Source organism: Schistocerca gregaria, chromosome 6 (genome assembly GCF_023897955.1).
Source record: "Schistocerca gregaria isolate iqSchGreg1 chromosome 6, iqSchGreg1.2, whole genome shotgun sequence".
In the NCBI taxonomy this organism is placed as follows: Eukaryota; Metazoa; Arthropoda; class Insecta; order Orthoptera; family Acrididae; genus Schistocerca; species Schistocerca gregaria.
The window spans coordinates 540,818,906-540,842,972 of NC_064925.1; the positions used below are offsets into that span (position 1 = coordinate 540,818,906).

General features: G+C 42.4%; 1 non-coding gene across 1 annotated transcript; it reads right to left on the bottom strand.

The window, feature by feature from the left end:
- Positions 1-23,425: 23,425 nt before the first annotated feature.
- Positions 23,426-23,500, bottom strand: Trnal-caa (transfer RNA leucine (anticodon CAA)). Its single transcript has one exon. It is a non-coding gene; the product is annotated as a tRNA-Leu (tRNA).
- Positions 23,501-24,067: the final 567 nt, after the last annotated feature.

The window sequence follows — 24,067 nt, forward strand, 5'->3', positions numbered from 1 at the left end:
ACACTGAATAGTGCACGGTACATCCAAACCGTCATCGAACCCATCTTTCTACCATTCCTAGACCGGCAAGGGAACTTGTTGTTCCAACAGGACAATGCACGTCCGCATGTATCCCGTGCCACCCAACGTGCTCTAGAAGGTGTAAGTCAACTACCCTGGCCAGCAAGATCTCCGGATCTGTCCCCCATTGAGCATGTTTGGGACTGGATGCAGCGTCGTCTCACGCGGTCTGCACGTCCAGCACGAACGCTGGTCCAACTGAGGCGCCAGGTGGAAATGGCATGGCAAGCCGTTCCACAGGACTACATCCAGCATCTCTACGATCGTCTCCATGGGAGAATAGCAGCCTGCATTGCTGCGAAAGGTGGATATACACTGTACTTTTGCCGACATTGTGCATGCTCTGTTGCCTGTGTCTATGTGCCTGTGGTTCTGTCAGTGTGATCATGTGATGTATCTGACCCCAGGAATGTGTCAATAAAGTTTCCCCTTCTTGGGACAATGAATTCACGGTGTTCTTATTTCAATTTCCAGGAGTGTATTATGTCTGATAATAAAAATTAGTATACTGCCAAATAATATTGCAAATTTAATAAAAGTTCATCCGCTTACACGTATTTTTCCCATTATATCAATTGTAATATAAATAGTAAAGAAAATGACTGTGTTGAAAATAAAAAAAACTGACGAAGGAGACTCGATTCCAGCGATCCAGCGGCTTGAACGACAACCAATTTTTTTTTTAAGTAGACCATTTTGTATTATATTGTTTGCTGAATTTGTTCAGGGCGGACGTCCGATGATACTCGTTCAGTTGGTTGTTCACCCGTTCGCTCAGTTTCTTTATTAGAAAGGTAAGCTAACGCTCTGACCGAACACGTTTTTTTTTTCCTTTTGTTCGCTGTTGATCGATGTGTTTGGTCGTTGCGGACGTCACATGACATCCGGTCAAGTTCATGTTGTTGATACTTCCACTCAGTTTTTCATTACAGAGGCCAACCAGCTCTCTGACCGAACACGCTGAGCTACCGTGCCGGCTATACGCTCAGCTACCGTGCCGGCACCACTCTGCTGCAGCCGCTTCATGGTTTAAATTTCCACGCAGAGATACGTATTTGAAGACCGAAATTATATTGCGATTTTCTCAGTAACGTTTGAGAAGTACGAGCTACTGCTTCCACATTTTGTTGTCCTCATAGAGTACTACGAGTGTATGAAGTTTGCAGTAAATCCGCTTTCCAAACGTCGTGGCGTCCCCTTGTGAGACAGCTGACACCAGCGCTGCCCTTAAAGCCCGCGTCACAACGCTCGACCTCGCCTCTGGTGGCAGGTCACCCAGCTGATCCACTGCCACAACCAGTGGTGCTGCCAACCTAAGGCACCCATCGCGCGAAAAGGAAAGATACCGCACACGGCACAGGGGCGAGAGTTAATCAGAGAGAAACATCGGTTAACTGTGTTTTTACACTCGCTGGCTGAAATGCCACATATCTGAACTAATGAAGAATACGCAGATAAGGTGTATCTTTTGCCGCTTCTGCGACTGTACAAGAATAAGTAAAAAATTATACGCGCTGTGCCTATACCTTTTATTACAATACAAATAGGACACGTACGTTAACCTCATTTGTCAATATAGTCCCCCTGTTTTCAACGAACTTAGTCCATCGTTGCACAAGCTTCCTGATGACACAGAAAAGAAGGTTATCATCTGAGCAGGAAGCCACTCATGCACCGCGTCCTTCACTTTGTGAGGAGTCCGCTTGTACGTGGAGCTCGAATTTGTAATATATTTCATGAAAAATGACATGAATAGCTATCACGGATAGAATCGATTGTAAGTAGGGGCGCGCGGAGCGCAGTAGCAGTTGCCGTTGGACTAGCTGTTAAAGGTAGGATGTAAGACTTAAAGCTAATGGCTAGCTGTGAGAGTTTAGCTGTTGGCCTATGGACGCCGCATAATATAGATTTGTAAGGCAATGAAATTTTTTGTCAGGATTACAAAACACAAAATATTATAAAATGGTTCAAATGGCTCTGAGCACTATGGGACTTAACATATATGGTCATTAGTCCCCTAGAACTCAGAACTAGTTAAACCTAACTAACCTAAACACATCACACAACACCCAGTCATCACGAGGCAGAGATAATCCCGCCAGGAATCGAACCCGGGAACCCGAGCGCGGGAAGTGAGAACGCTACCGCACGACCAAAAGCTGCGGACAAAAAAAATGTTACAAATCGGGTATATGTAATCAACCTATACATTATGTGATACATTAAATCTAATCTCAAATACTTGGTTCCTAAATTCATGCGTTAGTACTGTAAAATTAGCTAGATCCACATCGTGTTGCTGCATAATTAAAACTAAATATACAAAATTTCATCACCTTACAAAACTGTATTATGCTGCGTTCATAGGCCAACAACTAAATTCTCACAGCTAGCCACTAGCTTCAAGCTTTACATCCTACCTTTAACATAGTGCAACAGCAACTGCTACTGCGTTCCGCGCGCACCTACTTAACAATCGATTCTGCCAGTCAGGCAACATATTCGGTTCAGTGGTGTCAAAGGTACAATTTCTTCTACATGTCATAACCAATCATGTCATTTTCAATTAAATATATTACAAAATCGGTGTACACATTTACAAGTGGACCCCTAACAACTTCTCGCTCCGACGTGAATCGACAGCCCCTTAATACCTCTTGGGGTGGAGCAGACAAATGATAGTCGGAAGGGGAAAGATCAGGACTACATGCAAGATGAGCCACTGCTTCACACTCATGTTTCCGGAGAGTTTCAGCAGTGTGGTCTGCGGTATGTGGACGAACATTGTCGTGAAACAACACACCACCTTTCGACAGCAATCCTCGGCGCTTCCTTCGAACTGCGGGCTTTAGTCTTTCAGTAAGCATCTCACTGTAACCATAACGTGCACTGTTCATTGTTGTCCCACTCTCCTGATAGCGTTCCAGTACTTGGCCTGGGGCGCAAAAAAAAAAAAAAAAAAAAAAAAAAAAAAAAAAAAAAAAAAAAAAAAGGTGGGGGGCGGGGGGAATAAGAAGCAGTATTCCTGCCGGCAGTTGTGGTTTTAACTTTTTCCTGCTGGTTGATTCTCATGAATGTTTCCATTCCTTAATCTGCCGTTCACTGTCCGGATCGTAATGATGAATCCATGTTGTGATGATTTCTGTCTAAGAAGCCGTCACGATCGCTACCACAGCGATCCATGTGATTATGAAAGACGTCCAAGCGCGTTTGTTTACGCAACACTGGGAGTGGTTCCGGGACCCGTCTTATACAGACTTTGTGAAACCCAGGCATCTTCTGGATGATTTCAGAGGCAAAACCACAACTTATCTGGAGACGATGTGCCGCTCCACCAACAGTCATTCGTGTGTCTACCAGCACCATGTCCCGTGCCCGCTCAATATTGTCGTAATTTGTAGCGACCGTTTTCGAATTTTGTAATCCATTCGCAGACACTCCGTTGCGGCAACGCACTGTTCCCGTGTTGCGCCGAAAGTCTCTGATGGACTGCCGGCCGGACTGACTGTGCGGTTCTAGGCGCTACAGTCTGGAACCGAGCAACGGCAACGGTCGCAGGTTCGAATCCTGCCTCGGACATGGATGTGTTGTGATGTCCTCAGGTTAGTTGGGTTTAATTAGTTCTATCTTCTAGGCGACTGATGACCTCAGAAGTTAAGTCGCATAGTGCTCAGAGCCATTTGAACCATCTGAACCATCTGATGGACTGCTGCTCCCGATACATGATCCGATCCCAAAAACCGGATCACCGCTCGTTGTTCCTCCTTGGTGCTAACTTCTAATGGAGCGGCCATTATCTACCTGCAACAGAAGGTAGACAAACGAAGGAATCAGTGTCAAACTTTCATAGCAGCACTACAACAGCATAACAATAAAATAAACGAGGACATATGTCAGTATGAACAGCGTTAACAAGAGTTAAGTCAACATTTCACTAATTTTTGACATACCCTAGTAGAGCCCCTCCTGCTGTCGAAGAATATTCCTGATAGTGCAATGTTTACCAGAGTGCTTACCAGATTTTTCAGCGCATAACGTGAAACAGGTATTTTTACAAGTTCCCATTTTTCTTCTGAACCTGTAATTCAACAACCAATGCAGCAACAGCAACACATTGTTGACGTTCTTTGAATACGACTATTAGTAACATCACATTTTCGTACCACTCCATCGTTCATGCAACTCCTTTCAGCAACGAAGTAGGCAAGATAATAGATGAAACCTTTCTTTATTTATAGCGCCGAAGGCAATAGGAAGCAAACTTGTTTTGAGGATTCACCGAAATACGGGCAACCAGTGGAACACGAACAAACACCAGTGAATGCGAACCGAACACGACCGAATGCAGTTCGCTCGCGTTCGGGTACCGTCGACACAGGAGAGAATTCCCGTTCGCTGGTGTTCGCTCGCCTGTGTTCGCTCCAGCGTAAAGCAGGCGTAACAGGAAATAGAAGCTAGGTGTCCTGTAGGCGGAGCTGCCTGGGGCATTGTGTTACGCAACATGAGCGATCTATTATCCTCGAGCTGGTATTACCTGATTACCTGAGGCGCCATCAGCTCTGAATGCCGTGGCTGTAACTCAGGTTACAATTGAACACTGCAAATGCAATCTTCAGTGGCTTTTGCGAACCGCCGTATACGCGTTTCTGTAATGCAACTGGTGATGTGAAATAGCTTGACAATGCCTCTTGGCAACGTTGGAAAAGAGAATGGAGATCAGTTCTGTGCTCAAATAGGGAGCATCTTCTCAAAGTTTTGAGTTTCTTCTCGCAACTACTCTGCTAGTTAGGTGCTTTTAGTGAATTCTCAGGTTGGTGAATTTGTAATTGAGCAGATAGCCACCTATTTCTGAATTGACTAAATCTTTGTTTCGCTGTTTCACATGGTGTCTTAACACTTCATTATTAAATCGAAATCGAAATTCAAATTTTTAATTTCCGCGTGCTTTAGAATGAATGAGTGAAAGAATGTGTGCATGTGTGTGTCAGTGTGTGTGTGTGTGTGTGTGTGTGTGTGTGTGTGTGTGTGTGTGTGTGTGTGTGTGTGTGCGTGTGTGTGTCTGTAGAGGGGAGGGGCATAAGCATGGGAGAAACTGAGATTTTGTCCAAGAAATTATGGCATTCAAGTTAGGATTCCATATCCTTAGTCAAACTTTTCTAAACTATTTATTTATTAGATTTGTATTATCTTTAGCATATCACTGTATATGAGGCCCAAACCACGAAGGATAGAAACTTGAAATTAGCAGAGGGTTTTGCTCTCATACTATAGAGGGGATTTTTCGATATTTCGTCTCAAAGCGGGTGAAATGAGGGATGAAGGGTTTTTCAAAGTACGTCGCTATTAGGGCAGTTTTGAAGCTAGACCTACGAAAATTGGTATTTGATTTCTCGATCAAAATTAAAGAAATACGCGTCTCATCAATTCTGGACATTTATCACGTATGAGGGTGAAATAGTCAGTGCAAATACATAATTGTTAAAGAACTACTACAGTATCTTTGTAGCTGCATCTATGAAAACTGAAATTAGAATTCTTGGTTCCAAATAAAAAAATATGTGTTTCAATGCTTTTGGAAGTTCAACCCCTAATGGGGAGAAATATGTGATGAAACGTTTTATAAATATTTGATCGTGAAAGCATTTTTAGAGCTAGATCTATGAAAAATTGAATTTGGCTTCTCGGTTAGAAATTTAAAATAACTGCCTTGCTCTGCTTTTGGAAATTCAGCCCTAATGAGGGTGAGGTAGGGGGTAAAATTATAATTAAAATATTTCATTATGCAAGTATTTACGAACCTAAATCTATGAAATTTTATATTTGGCTTCTCTGTTAGTAACAGGAAACGTGAATTTCACTGTTTCTGGGGATTCAACCCTAAGGGGGTAAAATAGGTGGTAAAATTTTTCAAAATATTTCATTGTGAAAGCATGGTGTTTGAATTCTCCGTCGGAAATAAAAAAAAAGAAATTTCTCACTGTTTTTGGAAATTCAACTCCGAAGGGGGCGAAATAGGACCAAACTGATTCGTTGGAGAGGGTGTTGATCTTATACTGTAGGCATTGTTTAAGAAGGGATTGTTCGAAATTCTACTCATAGGACAGTAAAATAGGAGATGAAAGCCTTTTTGAAACAAAGTTTCTATTAAGGTAATTTTGAAGCTAGAACTACTAAAATTGGCCTTTGGATTCCAGCCAGAAATAAAAAATATGTGTTTCTACGTTTTTTTGGAAATTCAATCTCTAAGGGGGGAAAAGTGGGTGAAAGGTTTTTCGAAATAAATCATTACTAAGGAACTAGGAAAACATTTGTAAAGTTACATCTATGAAAATTGGTATTTGACTTCTCAGCTAGAAATAAAAAAAATAGGTGTTTCAGTGATTTTGGAACTTGGACGACCTAAAGGAGTGAAATAGGGAATGAAAAGTTTAATGAAAGTATTTCTTTATGAACGCACTTTCAAACCTAAACCTATGAAAATTTGTATTTGGCTTCTCTGTTAGAAATTAAAAATAAATTAGTATTTGGCGTCGGATTTTCAACATACTAGAGCCATTGCATTATGCCGTGAATGCCAAACAATAGCCAGATCCACATCCGAGGCAAATCCTTTATAAGGCAGCTTCCAATTGCCTCTCTTAGCACCGTCGAAGAGTACCGTGCTAAGGCTAGCCACACACTGCGTACCGTTCACACAAAGGAGCCGCTCAGTTTGACCGCCAAACCCACCTTTTGGATCGCGCCATACCATTTCCGTTGCGGAGGGACTTCCTTACAGCTTTTACATGTTACGAGTACAATTGCCCTAAGGATGAACCAGCTTTTAACAAACTTTTTCTTTTTATGGACATATTCATATTACAATTATTTATCATTTCAACATATTCTTTTGCTCTTTTCATATATACATTACAAAACTCTAATTTTCTTACCATAGCTCAGGGAGTTTAAACACCACAGAATACACACTTCATAAATTTCACATACACAGTTACACAATATAAACCTACTACTAATCGATATAAGTGTTGCAGTATGTTACATATGCTTATGTTGAAGATCAGCTGCCAATCCCTGTATCAAGCGTTGGTTCTCTGCTTGTCTTGCTGTATCTCGCTACAATTTTCTAGCGTTCCAACTTCTCTGTACACAATATATCTTCCGAAACGTCCTCGTAGGACTTCCACGTTATCCGCTAGGTCATTTATACACTATGTGAACAGTAATCGTCCTATAACACTCCCTTCGGGTACTCCAGAAGTTTTTTTTACGTCTGAAGGCATCTGTCCATACGGATGGCATGCTGTAAACTGTTTGAAACGGAGCTTTCAAGCATATGACAAAGTTGGTCTGGTATTCCGTACATTAGTATTTTTTTCAGTAGACGGCAGTGCACAACTTTTTGTAATGCCTTCCAGAAGTCAAGAAACACGGCATCAACCTAGGCACCGGTATCTACTGCTTTCTGGGTAACACCGACGAACGTTGCTTGCAAATCTATTTTGATTCCTACAGAGAAGATTTTAGGTCTATAGGTAAGTCATAGTACACGACAATAAAACGATTGTTAAAATTCTGAAAGATACTGACGTCAATGATGTAGACATATAGTTGTGTGCGTCTGTTTGGTCACCCTTCTTGGAAACTGGAATGAACCGCACGTTTTCAGACTGTCGGAATTGGTTCTCTCCTTCAGCGACCTACAGTAGACTGCTGTTAGAAGAGGAAGACTTCGTTCTCATAATCCGCGTAGAATAAGTGTAAGAGTCCCATCAGCTCCAGGTGCCTTTTCATTGTTCAGATATTAGACACTACTGTCCATTAAAATTGCTACACCAAGAAGAAATGCAGATGATAAGCGGGTATTCGCGCAATTTGGGTGCATAGATCCTGAGAAATCAGTACCCAGAACAACCACTTCTGTCCGTAATAACGGCCTTGATACGCCTGGGCATTGAGTCAGACAGAGCTTGGATGGTGTGTACAGGTACAGCTGCCCATGCAGCTTCAACACGGTACCACAGTTCATCAAGAGTAGTGACTGGCGTATTGTGACGAGCCAGTTGCTAGGCCACCATTGACCAGACGTTTTCAATTGGTGAGAGATCTGGAGAATGTGCTGGCCAGGGCAGCAGTCGAACATTTTCTATATTCAGAAAGGCCCGTACAAGACCTACAACATGAGGTCGTGGATTATCCTGCTGAAATGTAGGGTTTCGCAGGGATCGAATGAAGGGTAGATCCATGGGCCGTAACACATCTGAAATGTAACGTCCACTGTTCAAAGTGTCGTCAATGCGAACAAGAGGTGACCGAGACGTATAACCAATAGCACCCCATACCATCACGCCGGGTGATACGCCAGTATGACGATGACGAATACACGCTTGCAATGAGCGTTCACCTCGATGTCGCCAAACACAGATGCGACCATCGTGATGCTGTAAATAGAACCTGGATCATCCGAAAAAATGACGTTTGGCCATTCGTGGACCCAGGTTCGTCCTAGAGTACACCATCGCAGGCGCTCCTGTCTGTGATGCAGCGTTAAGGGTAACCGCAGCCATGGTCTCCGAGCTGATAGTCCATGCTGCTGCAAACGTCGTCGAACTGTTCGTGCAGATGGTTGTTGTCTTGCAAACGTCCTCATCTGTTGCCTTAGGGATCGAGACGTGGCTGCACGATCCGTTACAGCCATGCGGATAAGATGCCTATCATCTCGACTGCTAGTGATACGAGGCCGTTGGGATCCAGCACGGCATTCCATATTACCCTCGTGAACCCACCGATTCCATATTCTGCTAACAGTCATTCGATCTCAACCAACGCGAGGAGCAATGTCTCCATACGATAAACCGCAATCACGATTGACTACAATCCGACCTTTATCAAAGTCGGTAACGTGATGGAACGCATTTCTCCTCCTTATACAAGGCATCACAACAACGTTTCATCAGACAAAGCCGGTCAACTGCTGTTTGTGTATGAGAAATCGGTTGGAAACTTTCCTCGTGGCAGCATGTTGTAGGTGTCGCCACGGGCACCAACCTTCTGTGAATGCTCTGAAAAGCTAATCATTTACATATCACAGCATCTTGTTCCTGTCGGTTAAATTTCGAGTCTGTAGCACGTCATCTTCGTGGTGTAGCAATTTTAATGGACAGTAGTGTAGATTTTCTATCTCGCAGTCACTTACATCGATCTTTGTCGTATAAAACTTTGTGTGACTGTACCGACATGTTGATGAATATAAATGGATTGTCCCTTGGGTAAATAATTACTAGCGGCAAATTTCACGAAAGGGAGAAACTCGTATCACATAAACACATATGGCAGACTGCCGTTAGAAGAGAAGGAAGCTCTCTCGTAAACTCGACGCAGCATCATGCAGGAATCTCTTTACACCCACTCGCTCTCACTATTCGTATACTCAGCGTTTAAAGATGATTTTCTGTCTCGCAGTCAGGTGCTTCGATGCGTGCATAAATATGATGACTGAAAGAAGAAACCCATTGTCACAGACACACTCACACATGCACGCAATACCGCAATTCTGCTCATGACAATGGCCCAAAACATTACTGACAGGAAGACCCCGCCCCAAGGAGAGGGAGTTGTAGTCGCTAATGTGAATCAAGTATCTAAACCGCCTCAGCAGATAGCTTGATGTGTCGAGTCGTGAAACGTGCTAAGGCACTATCATTTCGTGAACAGGTCAAGATATTGAAATATCATTTTCGCTGAAACATAATACGAATGAGAACAGGTAATTATTTCGATGGTTAACTGCTGGCTTTATAAATTTTCCCTAAATTATATGAGAAAGGTAGTGAAACTGAGAGGTAAGACAGCCGTTGCCTGCAGCTGCGATGTAAACACTCCCAAGCGGTGCTCACATACGGGACTCCGGCACATACAGCAAGCGCAAAGGTGACTACTAAGTCTTTCAAGACAGAGTCGTTAAATAATAAACACGGTTAACTTGCCGCGTCACATTCCATACCCAAGCTTTCGATCAGTGCGTCCACCGTCACCGTCATCGGCTAAATCTTGCTGTCGCGGAAATGGCAAAGCTTCCACTCTTACGTCATACGATGGCGTCTGATAGGCTGGATGACATCACGTTGATAGCGCCTACTGAAGTTGCGTCTTCTACGCCCATAGATAACATTTTCGCGATCGATCCACCAATGCTTGAACAGCCAGGACTCACGTGGTGCGGTAAGGCATCTCGTGGTTTACCCACCGATGCGAGTGGTGGACCTGCAAGCAACACTGGATCCACACTGAGGTGACAGAAATTACGGGGTAGCGATATGCACATAGATAGATGGCGTTCACAGTCAGGTGATTCATGTGAAAAGGTTTCCGACGTTATTGTAGTCACACGACGGCAATTAACAGACCTTGAACACGGAACGGTAGGTGGACATTCCATTCCGGAAACAGTAAGGGAATTCAATATTTCAAGATCCCAGTACCACGAGTGTGCCGAAAATACAGGGTGACACACAGGAGACGGACGGTTTTGAACTGCGTAGTACTGAGGGCGCTCTGGCGGGAGGTGGCCATGGTGGGGATAGTTCTGATCCACACAAGACGCCATTTCATTTACTCAGCCACTATGGAGCAGTGGGACTTGCAACGTCGAGTGTTTGTCTATGACAGTTCCTTGAAAAGTGGTGAGTCTAATATTGCTACGCAGCAATTGTTTCGTGCGTGGTTTAATGTCGGTAGACATGGAGCTGTTCCGAGCCGTAACACAATACTCAGATGGGTGTAAAAGTTCAGATCGTACTGGATAAGAAGCATCCTGGCCCGAGAAACAAACGACACCAGAAAATGTTGAAAGGGTAAGGCAAGCGGCAGTCAGAAGCCCAGGACGGTCAGCTAGACGTCATGCTAGTGAGTTACGAATCAATCGCGAATCGGTTAGACGAATTTTGCATAAGGAATTAAAATTCCATCCTTACGAAATGGTCATTGTCCAACAATTTAAGGAAACTGATTTTGCTGTGCGAGAAGACTTCGCTTACAGAATGCAAGTGATTTTGGGATCGAATGAAAATGACATTTTATTGATGAGCGATGAAGCTCATTTTCATTTAAACGGGATCGTGAATAAGCAAAACCTACGTTACTGGTTTGCAGAGCATCCACACCTTATCCACCAGCGTCCTCTACACTCAGAAAAAATAACAGTCTGGTGTACTCTTGGCTCTGTTGGCATTATTGGACCATATTTTTTTTTTTTTTACTTGAACGGGGCACCGTTACTGTTAATTCGGTTAGTTACATTGGTATGCTTGAAACATTCTTGAAGCCAGAACTAAGAAGACGACGAATCCCTTTAAAACGCGTTTGGTTCCAGCAGGATGGGGCAACATCGCACACCGCAAACACTTCAATGACAGTTCTTAGACGCATGTTTCCTGGCCGGATTTTCTCACGTTTTGGCAATGTTCCTTGGCCTCCAAGGTCTCCCGACTTGTCAGTATGTAACTTTTTTTCTGTGGGGGTACCTTAAGAACTGTGACTATAACCACAAACCACGAAATTTGGACGAGTTGAAGAATGCAATCATTCAAGCAATTGCTGCCATCCCTGCAGAAATTTTGGTCCGTGTGATGGAGGATTTTGAGAAGAGACTCGAGTCCTGCATTCGAAATGATGGACATCGCCTTGACGACATTATTTTTCACAAATAACTTTGTTGACTAAAATGGCAAATAATGAGTTTTGGTTCAAATGGCTCTGGGCACTATGGGACTTAACAGCTGAGGTCACGAGTCCCCTAGAACTCTGCTTAAACCTAACTAACCTAAGGACATCACACAAATCCATGCCCGAGGCAGGATTCGAACTTGCGACCGTAGAGGTCGCGCGGTTCCAGACTGAAGCGCCCAGAACCGCTCTGCCACCCCGCCCGAAATAATGAGCTTTGATTTTGTGTAAATAAACATGCACCAAATTTTAAAGTTAGCTGAGTATTATTTCATTAAAACTGTCCGTATCCCGTGTGTCACCCTGTACTAAATTTCAGGTGGTACCTCTCACCACGGACAACGCAGCGGCCGACGCCTTCGCTTAACGAACGACAGCAGCCGCGTATGCATACATTTATCAGTGTTAACAGACAAGCAACACTACGTGAAATGACCGGAGAAATCAATGAGGGACGTCCGACGAACTTATACACCAGGACAGGGCGGCGAAACTTGGTTATGGTAGTAGACGAGCGACGAGAGTGCCTTTGCTAACAGTACGACATCGCCTGCGGTGTCTCTCCTGGGCTCGTCACCATATCGGTTGAATCCTAGACGACTAGAAAACTGCGGCCTAGTCAGATTAGTTCCGATTTCCGTTGGTAAGATCTGACTGCAGGGTTCGAGTGTAGCGCACACCGCTCGAAGCTGTGGACCCAAGTTGTAACAAAGCACTGTGCAGCCTAGTGGTGACTCCACAATGGTGTGGGCTGTGTTTACATGAAATTGACTTGGTCCTCTGGTCCAAATGAACCTTTCATTAACTGTAAATGGTTATGTTCAGCTACTTCGAGACCATTTGCAGCCATTCATGGACTACACGTTCTCAAACAACGGTGCAATTTTTATGGATGACAATGAACCATGTCACTGGGCCACAATTGTTCGCGATTCGTTTGAAGTAGATTCTGGGCACTTCTAGCGAATGGTGTGGCCACCCAGATCGCCCGACCTGAAAGCCATCGAAAATTTATGGGACATAATCGAGAGATCAGTTGAAGCATAAAGTCCTCCACCGGCTAGACTTTCGCAGTTGAGGACGACTATAGCAGCATGGCTTCGTATTTCTGCAGGGGACTTTCAACGACTTGTTGAGTCGAGTGCATACCATCTCAGAATGCTGCATTATGCCAAGCAAAAGGAAGTCCGACACGAAATTAGGGGGCATCCCATGACTTTCGTTACCTCAGAGTAGAGCGTAAACGTAACATCACCTGGCACCATTTCCATGATGTCATCATGAGGTAATCCAGCCAGTCAGATGTCGTCCTCTGGTATAAAAGTGGGAAACTCGCCGGTCCCTGGAGGAAGCAGGAACATCAGCGATTTGCTTAACCTGGAACTAAAGAAGCACCCCGGAAGTCACAAGTGAATCAGTAAGTTTCACGATGGTCAGACTTAGCTCCAGACGACGACAACGGAGGCAGTTATCGAAAGTTTGGTATTTTATCGGAACTGGAGGAGTCAGGGTAACCGAAAACGTTTCATCCAAGAGCTATAATGGAATGCTGTAGCCTTCCGTCTCTGATCCTTCAATGCAATGACGTTAACAAGCTTGTAACGCTGTACTCATCTTTGCAAAAGCTCTGGAGTGTCGTGAAATAAGTATATCGTTTCATTAAAAAGCGTACTTGCTTCAGTATCTCGACTGATACAAGATTTAAGATTATTAACCATTAACTAAACTCTTGTGCTCATCATCGTTTGTAGCTTTCTCTATCTTGTACCAATTTCTTAATATCTATGCACTTATCACATGCAATATCTTTTATAACCCGTTTTCTTCCCTCTTCTGCTGGCTGCGTCGCAAAGATAACTATTCCTGGTTGCTGTAGCATAGATACGACTAACTTACCCCATCTTCTGGTGAGGAGCTTCCATAGACTTAGTTCCTCTTTGTAGTACTTGTTTATTTCGCACTTCATCTGTCCACTTAGTTTTTAACATTCTTCGCTACCATCACATTTCAGATGCTTCCAGTTTCTTCTGTTTCGAATTTCCGATATTGCAACATTTCTCGTCGATACAATGGTGTGCTCCAGACATAACTTTTGTGACGCGAACATCTTCCTGAGTTCGATGTCAACATCTAATATGAGTAGAGCTTGCAATCCAAGTCAACATTACTGTCAAAGAAGTGAGAGTGATGTGAGGTTGCTCCCTAACTAACAGTATACGTTGGTGTTGCACGTGCATACGTAGCTACATATCCCAAGTTCCTTACCACTCACCACAAATTTTACGACGGTGTTCGTCTCTTAGAACAGAAGCAGCACACGTCCGTGGATCTTGCGAAGTGTTTACTCACCTTTGATAACAAAAGGGTTGATGTAAAGGTTTATCCTGATATTTGACAGCACATTCGCAATGATCACAAGAGCAATTATTGCGGGGTGATAGCATACTTTCTGCTAGGCGCAAATCTTTGTCGCATGTGGAAGTCATCATAGCAGTAATCGAATCGTACTAATTTCACACGAAATTCACAGTTCTACCATTAATAGACAGTACTGATAGCATTTAAGCACTTTAATGAAAAGTACTCCTGATTCTAAAGGTCTGCATTGTGCATAGATGCGCACCCACGAATTTACGTCTGAACCCAAGCACCTCTGTCAACCTATTGTGCTCTTTTCTGACAGCGTCGTGAAGTCGCGCAGGGGATCTCTGTCCTCTGTCACGAGCCCATGCAGGAGAATCTTGGAAGGCAAGAAACGTGTTGCCGTGCACCCTTTCACGTGATGGCCCATACTGCCAGTACGTGATAACGACACGGAATCCTACCCAGAAGTTTCACGTCATCAGTTTCCACTTAGTTAAATGTACTCTGTTTCACAATTTTGCATGTTTAATGATAACAAAAATAAAATATCGAAATAATGTTTCTCAATCAGTCTAATCAGATCAGTCTCAATCAGGGATAGGTCCATTTAATAGTGAGTATTACAACCTGTACTCTTTGTAGAATGCTTTCTTCACCTGCACGAATTTACTTCCGATAATTTACTTGCTTCGATCATCTTGTATAATCTTATTATGAGTTTATATATCCAAATTACATTATGAAATTTGTGTCATAATTACTGGTTTGTTGAATGTTGAAACATGAATTTAAAGAAATATCGTCAACTAACAACATGTTTATTTTTTAAACAAAACAGTCATTAAACTGGCTTTCAAGGTAACATGCCAATCTATATTTTCAAAACATATTATCTGGAGAATGGCGACAATAGACAGACATCTGGCTCATAAAAGAGCTTAGTACTACCTCCTGTCTGAAGCAGTTCTGTTCAAAACATCACTATTTAAATACATGGTTGCCTATATCTTTATTTAGGAGTCAAAACCAACTTTGGATAACATTAACATTGACTTTTGAACAGTTTCAAAACTAAATAAATATATTACTCGTTTAAATGTTTCCCCTCTCAGAAATCGGTTAGTTTGATATGTATTCACTAATTATTATCATTTGATGAACGAGATGTGCAGGAAGAAGAAATTATAGGGAATACTTATAAATGAAACTACTTTTCACCCAAAAGTTAAAATTGCAAAAATTATTTGCTGATACTTCCCCTTCGCATGCATTTAGCGTGTAAAGATTCGTTCTCTCATTAAAATGATCCAGTGGTTATTCGGTACACAATACATCTTTTGATATATTTTTATTAAATGTTATCAATTAATTAAAATAGCCTCCCCCTATGAACCGTGACCTTGCCGTTGGTGGGGAGGCTTGCGTGCCTCAGCGATACTGATAGCCGTACCGTAGGTGCAACCACAACGGAGGGGTATCTGTTGAGAGTCCAGGCAAACGTATGATTCCTGAAGAGCGGCAGCAGCCTTATCAGTAGTTGCAGAGGCAACAGTCTGGATGATTGACTGATCTGGCCTTGTGACACTAACCAAAACGGCCTTGCTATGCTGTTACTGCGAACGGCTGAAAGCAAGGGGAAACTACGGCCGTAATTTTTCCCGAGGGCATGCACCTCTACAGTATGGATAAATCATGATGGCGTCCTCTTGGGTAAAATATTCCGGAGGTAAAATAGTCCCCCATTCGGATCTCCGGGTGAGGTCTACTCAGGAGGACGTCGTTATCAGGAGAAAGAAAAGTGGCGTTCTACGGATCGGAGGGTGGAATGAATAAAACAATAGGAATGCGGGTAAGCTACTACAAACAGCACAGTGAACGCATTGTTGTGGCCAAGATAGATACGAAGCCCACGCCTACTACAGTAGTACAAGTCTATATGCCAACTAGCTCTGCAGATGACGAAGAAATTGAAGAATCTATGATGAAATAAAAGAAATTAGTCAGATAGTGAAGGAAGACGAAAATTTGATAGTTATGGGTGACTGGAATTCGAGAGTGACTCTGGTAGTCGTAGCAAGAGGAAACGGATGGGGATGGATGGAGAGGGATAGGGAGAGAGGAGCCATGGTTTGGAATGGGGTAGGTGCTGAAAAGATAAAGTTGATATGAGGGATAAATATCAGGGCAGATGTGATTGACCGGAGCAGGCGAGTTTGTTCAAGTTAAGTAGGATATTAAGCGCGTGTACGTGTAGTGTCTGTGGAACGTGTTTCTAAAGGTGCAGCAGCGTACCACGGGTGGTGATCAGAGGAGAGACTATAGGGTATTTATATCTAGTTTGTGGATGGTATAGGAGATGAAGAAATGTATGATGAGATAAAAGAAATTATTCAGGTAGTGAAGAGAGACGAAAATTTGATAGTCATGGGTGACTGGAATTCGAGAGTAGGAAAAGGGAGAGAAGGAAACATAGTAGAAGAATATGGATTGGGGGAGAAAAATGAAAGAGCAAGCCGTCTGGTAGAATTTTGCACAGAGCATAACTTAATATTAGCTAACACTTCGTTCAAGAATCATGGAAGAAGGTTGAATACATGGAAGAATTCTGGAGATACTAGAAGGTATCAGACAGATTATATAATGGTAAGACAGAGATTTAGGAATCAAGTTTTAAACTGTAAGCCATTTCGAGGGGCAGATGTGGACTCTGACCAGAATCTATTGGTTATGAACTGTAGATTAAACTTGAAGAAACTGCAAAAAGGTGGGATTTTAAGGAGATGGGACCTGGATAAGCTGAAAGAACGAGACGTTGTACAGAGTTTCAAGTAGAGCATAACGGAACAATTGACAGCACTGGGGGAAAGAAATACAGTAGAAGAAGAATGGGTAGCTCTGAGGGATGAAGTAGTGAAGGCAGCAGAGGATCAAGTAGGTAAAAAGACGAGGGCTAGGAAATCCTTGGGTGACAGAAGAAATGTTGAATTTAATTGATGAAAGGAGAAAATATAAAAATGCAGTAAATGAAGCAGACAAAAAGGAACACAAAAGTGTCAAAAATGAGATCGACAGGAAGTGCAAAATGGCTAAGCAGGCATGGCTAGAGGACAAATGTAAGTATGTAGAGGCTTATCTCACTAGGGGTAAGACAGATACTGCCACAGGAAAATTAAAGAGACCTTTGGAGAGAAGAGAACCACGTGTATGAATATCAAGAGCTCAGATGGAAACCCAGTTCTAACCAAAGAATGGAAAGCAGAAAGGTGAAAGGAGTATATAGAGGGTCTATACAAGGCCGATGTACTTCAGGGAAATGTTATAGAAACGGAAGAGGATGCAGATGAAGATGAAATGGGAGATATGATACTGCGTGAAGAGTTTGATAGAGCACTGACAGACCTAAGTCGAAACAAGAGCCAGTCATGACAAAACTCTACCATCCGGTTAGCAAAATGTATGAGACAGGCGAAATACACTCAGACTTCAAGAAGAATATAATAATTCCAATCCCAAAGAAAGCAGGCGTTGACAGATGTGAAAATTACCGAACTATCAGTTTAATAAGTCACGGCTCCAAAATACTACCGCGAACTCTTTACAGACGAATGGAAAAACTTGTAGAACCCGACCTTGGGGAAGATCAGTTTGGATTCCGTAGAAATATGGAAACACGTGAGGCAATACTGACACTACGACTTATTTTATAAGCTAGTTTAAGAAAAGGCAAACCTACATTTCTAACATTTGTAGATTTAGAGAAAGCTTTTGACAATGTTGACTGGAGTACTCTCTTTCAAATTCAGAAGGTGGCAGGGGTAAAATACAGGGAGCGAAAGGCTATTTACAATTTCTACAGCCTCTCCCCGATTTTATTCGATCTGTATATTGAGGAAGCACTAAAGGTAACAAAACAAATATTCGGAGTAGGTATTAAAATCCATGGAGAAGAAAGAAAAACTTTAAGGTTCGCCGATGACATTGTAATTCTGTCAGAGACAGCAAAGGACTTGCAAGAGCAGCTGAACGGAATGGACAGTGTCTTGAAAGGAGGATATAAGATGAACATCAACAAAAGCAAAACGAGAATAATGGAATGTAGTCGAATTAAGTCGGGTGATGCTGAGGGAATTAGATTAGGAAATGAGACACTGAAAGTAGTAAAGGTGTTTTGCTATTTTGGGAGCAAAATAAATGATGATGGTCGAAGTAGAGAGGATATAAAATGTAGACTGGCAATGGCAAGAAAAGCGTTTCTGAAGAACACGAATTTGTTAACATCGAGTACAGATTTAAGTGTCAGGAAGTCGTTTCTGAAAGTATTTGTATGGAGTGTAGCCATGTATGGAAGTGAAACATGGAAGATAATTAGTTTGGACAAGAAGAGAATAGAAGCTTTCGAAATGTGGTGCTACAGAAGAATGCTGAAGATTAGATGGGTAGATCACATAACTAATGAGGAGGTACTGAATAGGATTGGGAAGAAGAGGCGTTTGTGGCACAACTTGCCTAGAAGAAGGGATCGGTTGGTAGGACATGTTCTGAGGCATCAAGGGATCACCAATGTAGTATTGGAGGGCAGGGTGGAGGGTAAAAATCGCAGAGGGAGACCAAGAGATGAATACACTACGCACATTCAGACTGATGTAGGCTGCAGTACAACAATACCTGGGGATGAAGAAGCTTGCACAGGATAGAGTAGCGTCGAGAGGTGCATCAAACCAGTCTCAGGACTGAAGACCACAACAACAACGACAATTAAAATTGATGTTTTCACTTTAATTCTATTGCGTATGCCTATGTAGTTTGACACACTGCGTCGTTTGCACTAGAATAACCGTTTTGGTATGTGATATCATCGAAGTGATACAATACGACCGATATAAATCACGGTCTGTCAGTTATAATGAATGATATTAGTGGGTCGGACTCTTGAAAATGATATTATGTTATTATGTCCATGTGTATTCTAGTTTTACAACAAACATTGGTATAAATTGATGTATAGACAAAACAAAGGAATGAAAGTGTTTACTTGGTTCACTCACGTACTTCAACACACAAATTCGGAATAAATTGTATCAAATTAAAGAAAGGGTCTGGATACATATCATAACTACGTAAAAAGCCAATTTAAATCGCTGTTGCACTTTTCATCTACAACGGATATAATGAATCTGCAGTTTTGTAACTTATAAGAATACTGTCACAGCAAAACACCTGAAACACGACAATTTTGAAGTCTCTAGATGTTGGATGCAGTATACTAATGATATGTTCAATCATCTGAACAGAGTTTAAAGTTCATGCATTGATTTCGGTTGTCCAGTTTGTGTTTTCGGCGTGATGTAGAGTGATATGGAGGGTCGTACACATTCACACAGATGCCGTAATTGGAAATCTTCTTGTGCTTGATGATGAATAGTAAAAATTAAAACTGGTAGCAGTCATCAAGATTTTCGCCGCTGCTTATGGCGAGAATCTAGACTTTTATAGCCGTTAAATGTATTTACTTATGACTGCGATTCTGTAGATTCAACAACGATCCTGATGGAAAAGTCGTCATTCCCGGAATCAATGTGTTATCAGAACTACACGTTGGGTTCAATGGAAGCTTGACTGAAAAACTATGATACTTCCCAGCCTGCAGTAGTTTATCGACTTTGTACTGGCAGTAGATGTAGTGTAAAAGGAAGTCAACAGATAATTGGAATTATATAAAATTTCCACAGGTTAAGGGGTCCTTAAGGTCCACGGAAGGATATGAGTCACAATGATAATGTGTGCACATAATGTGGCTTGCACGTGACACATTCGTACGAATCAATTTTGTCAGTGCCTGACTTGCAGAAATTGTCTAGTATATGCTAACGCAGCATTTTGGACTCACACAAAAAAATTTCTCCAGTGAAGTGGTTCAGATGCACATTACAATCCTATTCCATTATAATGAAACTGTGTGCGTATTATTTGTCACTTGTGTCGTTTGTTGGTTAATAAACTATACTATGATGTGCCAAGAAATGTAATATTTCTTATACCAGCTCGTAGAGCGCTTCGGCAGATACTGATTTTGGACCTGTAACGCAGTCTTACCGCTGCAGGGTTTCAATTTTCTTCTCCTTAGCTCATATTTTGATTAAAGTTCGATCGACTTGCTCGTAAATCTTAGCAGTGGCGTGATTCTCACGAACAGCAGAGCACTTTGTCTTCTCAACCTCACACTGTGTTAGTGTGTATCTCCTTCAGAGGCGTATTCACTTGCAGGATTTCGTTTCCGATGCTTGCGAGAAACTCTCCCTGTGAGTTTCCCTTTATCCCTCGAATGGTATCGAGTCTTCCCCGTTTCAACATAGATTTCAACTTAGGGAATAAAATAAAGCCTGTGGAGGCCAACCACACTGTCTGAATACGGAAGTCAGGAAATGCAGCCATTTCGTTTCGTGCGCAAAAGTTGCCAGCCTGCAGCGGAGTGTGCGCAAATTCGCCGCCGCCGAATGCAGAACCGATTTTGCAGTCTCGTGTTTCTCCAGTTCCTGTTTTCTGAAAGCCTGGCCTGGACGTTACGCGTGGTAAACTGCGCTGTTTTCCAAATACACGTGTGTTGTTCCCGAATAAGTTGGGTACAGCGTTAACGATACAAATAAACTGACGCCGACGTGACAAGTGCACTGTACCGAAATTTGATTCACTGCATCAGTAATGAGTTGACGAGATTCACATGGAATCACACATAATTCGCCTTCAATTGACCTTGTCTGTCGGGAACAGAGCTATATGCTAGTTTAGTTTGAAAGCCTCGCCGTATCAGTCTGAAGTACGGAACGATATGATCTAATACCAAGACATTTCTACGTCTTTCTTGAATAAGTGTCCATCGACTGTATATACTTTGGTTTTTTAGGTTTTTATCTCCGATACATGTTTCGTAGCGAACGTTGCATTGTCAGGCTTTCAATTGAAACTTTTCATCATGGCCTGTTTAAGCGGTCGCACGTGAAGGATGTTTGTTATATAATTGAAAAAACGACGAGCGCCAGTGAAAGCAAAATACAGTATTATAAAATACCTGCTTACTGCCAGAGTCTGTTCTACTGGTAGTCTATAATGAAAAACTCCTGTACGCAGTCAGGTTTTCGTTTTACACATATCGTTGAGTCAGTGGAGAATGAAAATATTGAAAATAATCGTCCTAAGAGACCAATATACTTCATTAAATTGATGCTACTATACAGATGTGGTACGCAGAGGAAATAACATTTCTGTCAAATACTATCATTCGTATACTAATATGAGAAATTATGTGAATAGTAACAAAGAGAGCAAGAGGATGTTTTTACATTTTGTTTTGCATTTTCCTTTGTGACGACTTGCTTTTCGAAGGAACATGGGAAATTAAGATGAGAAATAACTCACAGTGGGTAGCATACTTGAAGCCAAAGCCTCTCGGACGTATTGAGAAAGCCGGTATATTAGCTATCGGTTACTTAACTAAGTAAGTGATTTATTTGGCTGCGCAAGTTGATACTTGAAAATATGGCTTATGTTTCTTACGCTTAGAATCATTAGGTCTTTTGCAGTATTGGTCGGACGTTGTGGCCGAGCGGTTCTAGGCGCTTCAGTCTGGAACAGCGTGACCACTACGGTCGCAGGTTCGAATCCTGCCTCGGGCATGGATGTGTGTGATGTCCTTTGGTTAGTTAGGTTTAAGTAGTTCTAAGTTCTAGGGGACTGATGACCTCAGCTATTCTCAGAGCTATTTGAACCACTTTTTTCCAGGATTGTCAACAGTGCGTCCAGTTTCATGCAAACAGGCAGCTACTGATGATTAATTGCGTTACTAGTGTCGAATGGTTGGATGTTGTTCGTCACACTTACCTCGCCAATTTGAAATAGTTAAAAATGGTTGCCTTCTTGACATCTGATCTTATCTGGTCTACAATGTGCTAGTTTGCATCTGTTATTTGATTTGTTTATTATCGTAAGTGACAGTTTACCTTTTTCTACAGATACTAATACTTTCATTGCATTGTTTGAAAATGTTTGCTATTGCGTACGAGATGTTACCAACAATTTTTCATAATTTTGTGACATAGGGCATCTATTTTATGCGAGGTATACACATTACTTTGGGTACTTTGTTTGGTGTTTTTTCTTTTTCTTTTTAATCTGCTAAAGATAACAGTGATTTTTCAGCTTCTTCTTCTTACAAGTACCATGGATATATGACAGTAAGGTTACAGACTTTTTTTCTGAATGTAATTGTGCCCGGTTATGTGCGAATTCCGGATGAGTCGGTAATGCCTTCTCTATTAGCTGATATCGAGAACATTCCAAATGCCGTTTTCATCATTAACGAGCGATGAACTGATTGCAAGGCTGCGAAGCAAACACGCCTCTGTGTTTTGTAGCCTTTAGGAGTGAGTAATTAAAGCCAAGATAGCAACTACGTTATCGAAGTTTTGAGTCAAAAATTAAGTAGTTTAGATTGCCAAAAACACAAAGCCAGCCGAAACAAGTACCATGTACATTCACAAGAAAAGTGAAGCACAGTGGCAGTTTCTCACACTAAAGATAGCGGTAAATGATGTTCAGTTGTGATGGGTGCACTTGTGAAATTTCCAAAGTTGCTTTCTCTAGTTTATGTGTGTATTTGAAACATCTACTATTACTGTTTCAAGGACAGGAACCTCATCAGCAAGCCACAATAGTGAAGCATTTTAGCGTCATTAGTATCAGAGTGGCCCGCTCCAGTTTACCTATCTCTAATCCACAAGTAACATTATTGCTTAAACAGTCACCAACCTGTTAACTGACGAAGATGTTAACGACGACACACACGTAATGAAATTTCACGTACTCATATAAACGTATTAAGAGTATCATAATAGAGAAAGGGGGGGAACACATTTAAAATGAAGTCTTTTTGATCGTTAAAACACTGGTTTAAATATGAAACTTCCTGGCAGATTAAAACTGTGTGCCCGACCGAGACACGAACTCGGGACCTTTGCCTTTCGCGGGCAAGTGCTCTACCAACAGAGCTACCGAAGCACGACTCACGGCCGGTACTCACAGCTTTACTTCTGCCAGTATCCGTCTCCTACATTCCAAACTTAACAGAAACTCTTCTGCGAAGCATGCAGAACTAGCACTCCTAAAAGAAAGGATACTGCGGAGACATGGCTTAGCCACAGCCTGGGGGATGTTTCCAGAATCAGATTTTCACTCTGCAGCGGAGTATGCGCTGATATGAAACTTCCTGGCAGATTAAAACTGTGTGCCCGACCGAGACTCGAACTCGGGACCTTTGCCTTTTGCGGGCAAGTGCTCTACCAACTGAGCTACCGAAGCACGACTCACGGCTGGTACTCACAGCTTTACTTCTGCCAGTATCCGTCTCCTACCTTCCAAACTTTACAGAAGCTCTTCTGCGAACCATGCAGAACTAGCCACTCCTGAAAGAAAGGATACTGCGGAGACATGGCTTAGCCACAGCGTGGGGGATGTTTCCAGAATGAGATTTTCACTCTGCAGCGGAGTGTGCGCTGATATGAAACTTCCTGGCAGATTAAAACTGTGTGCCCGACCGAGACTCGAACTCGGGACCTTTGCCTTTCGCGGGCAAGTGCTCTACCAACTGAGCTACCGAAGCACGACTCACGGCTGGTACTCACAGCTTTACTTCTGCCAGTATCCGTCTCCTACCTTCCAAACTTTACAGAAGCTCTTCTGCGAACCATGCAGAACTAGCACTCCTGAAAGAAAGGATACTGCGGAGACATGGCTTAGCCACAGCCTGGGGGATGTTTCCAGAATGAGATTTTCACTCTGCAGCGGAGTGTGCGCTGACATGAAACTTCCTGGCAGATTAAAACTGTGTGCCCGACCGAGACTCGAACTCGGGACCTTTGCCTTTCGC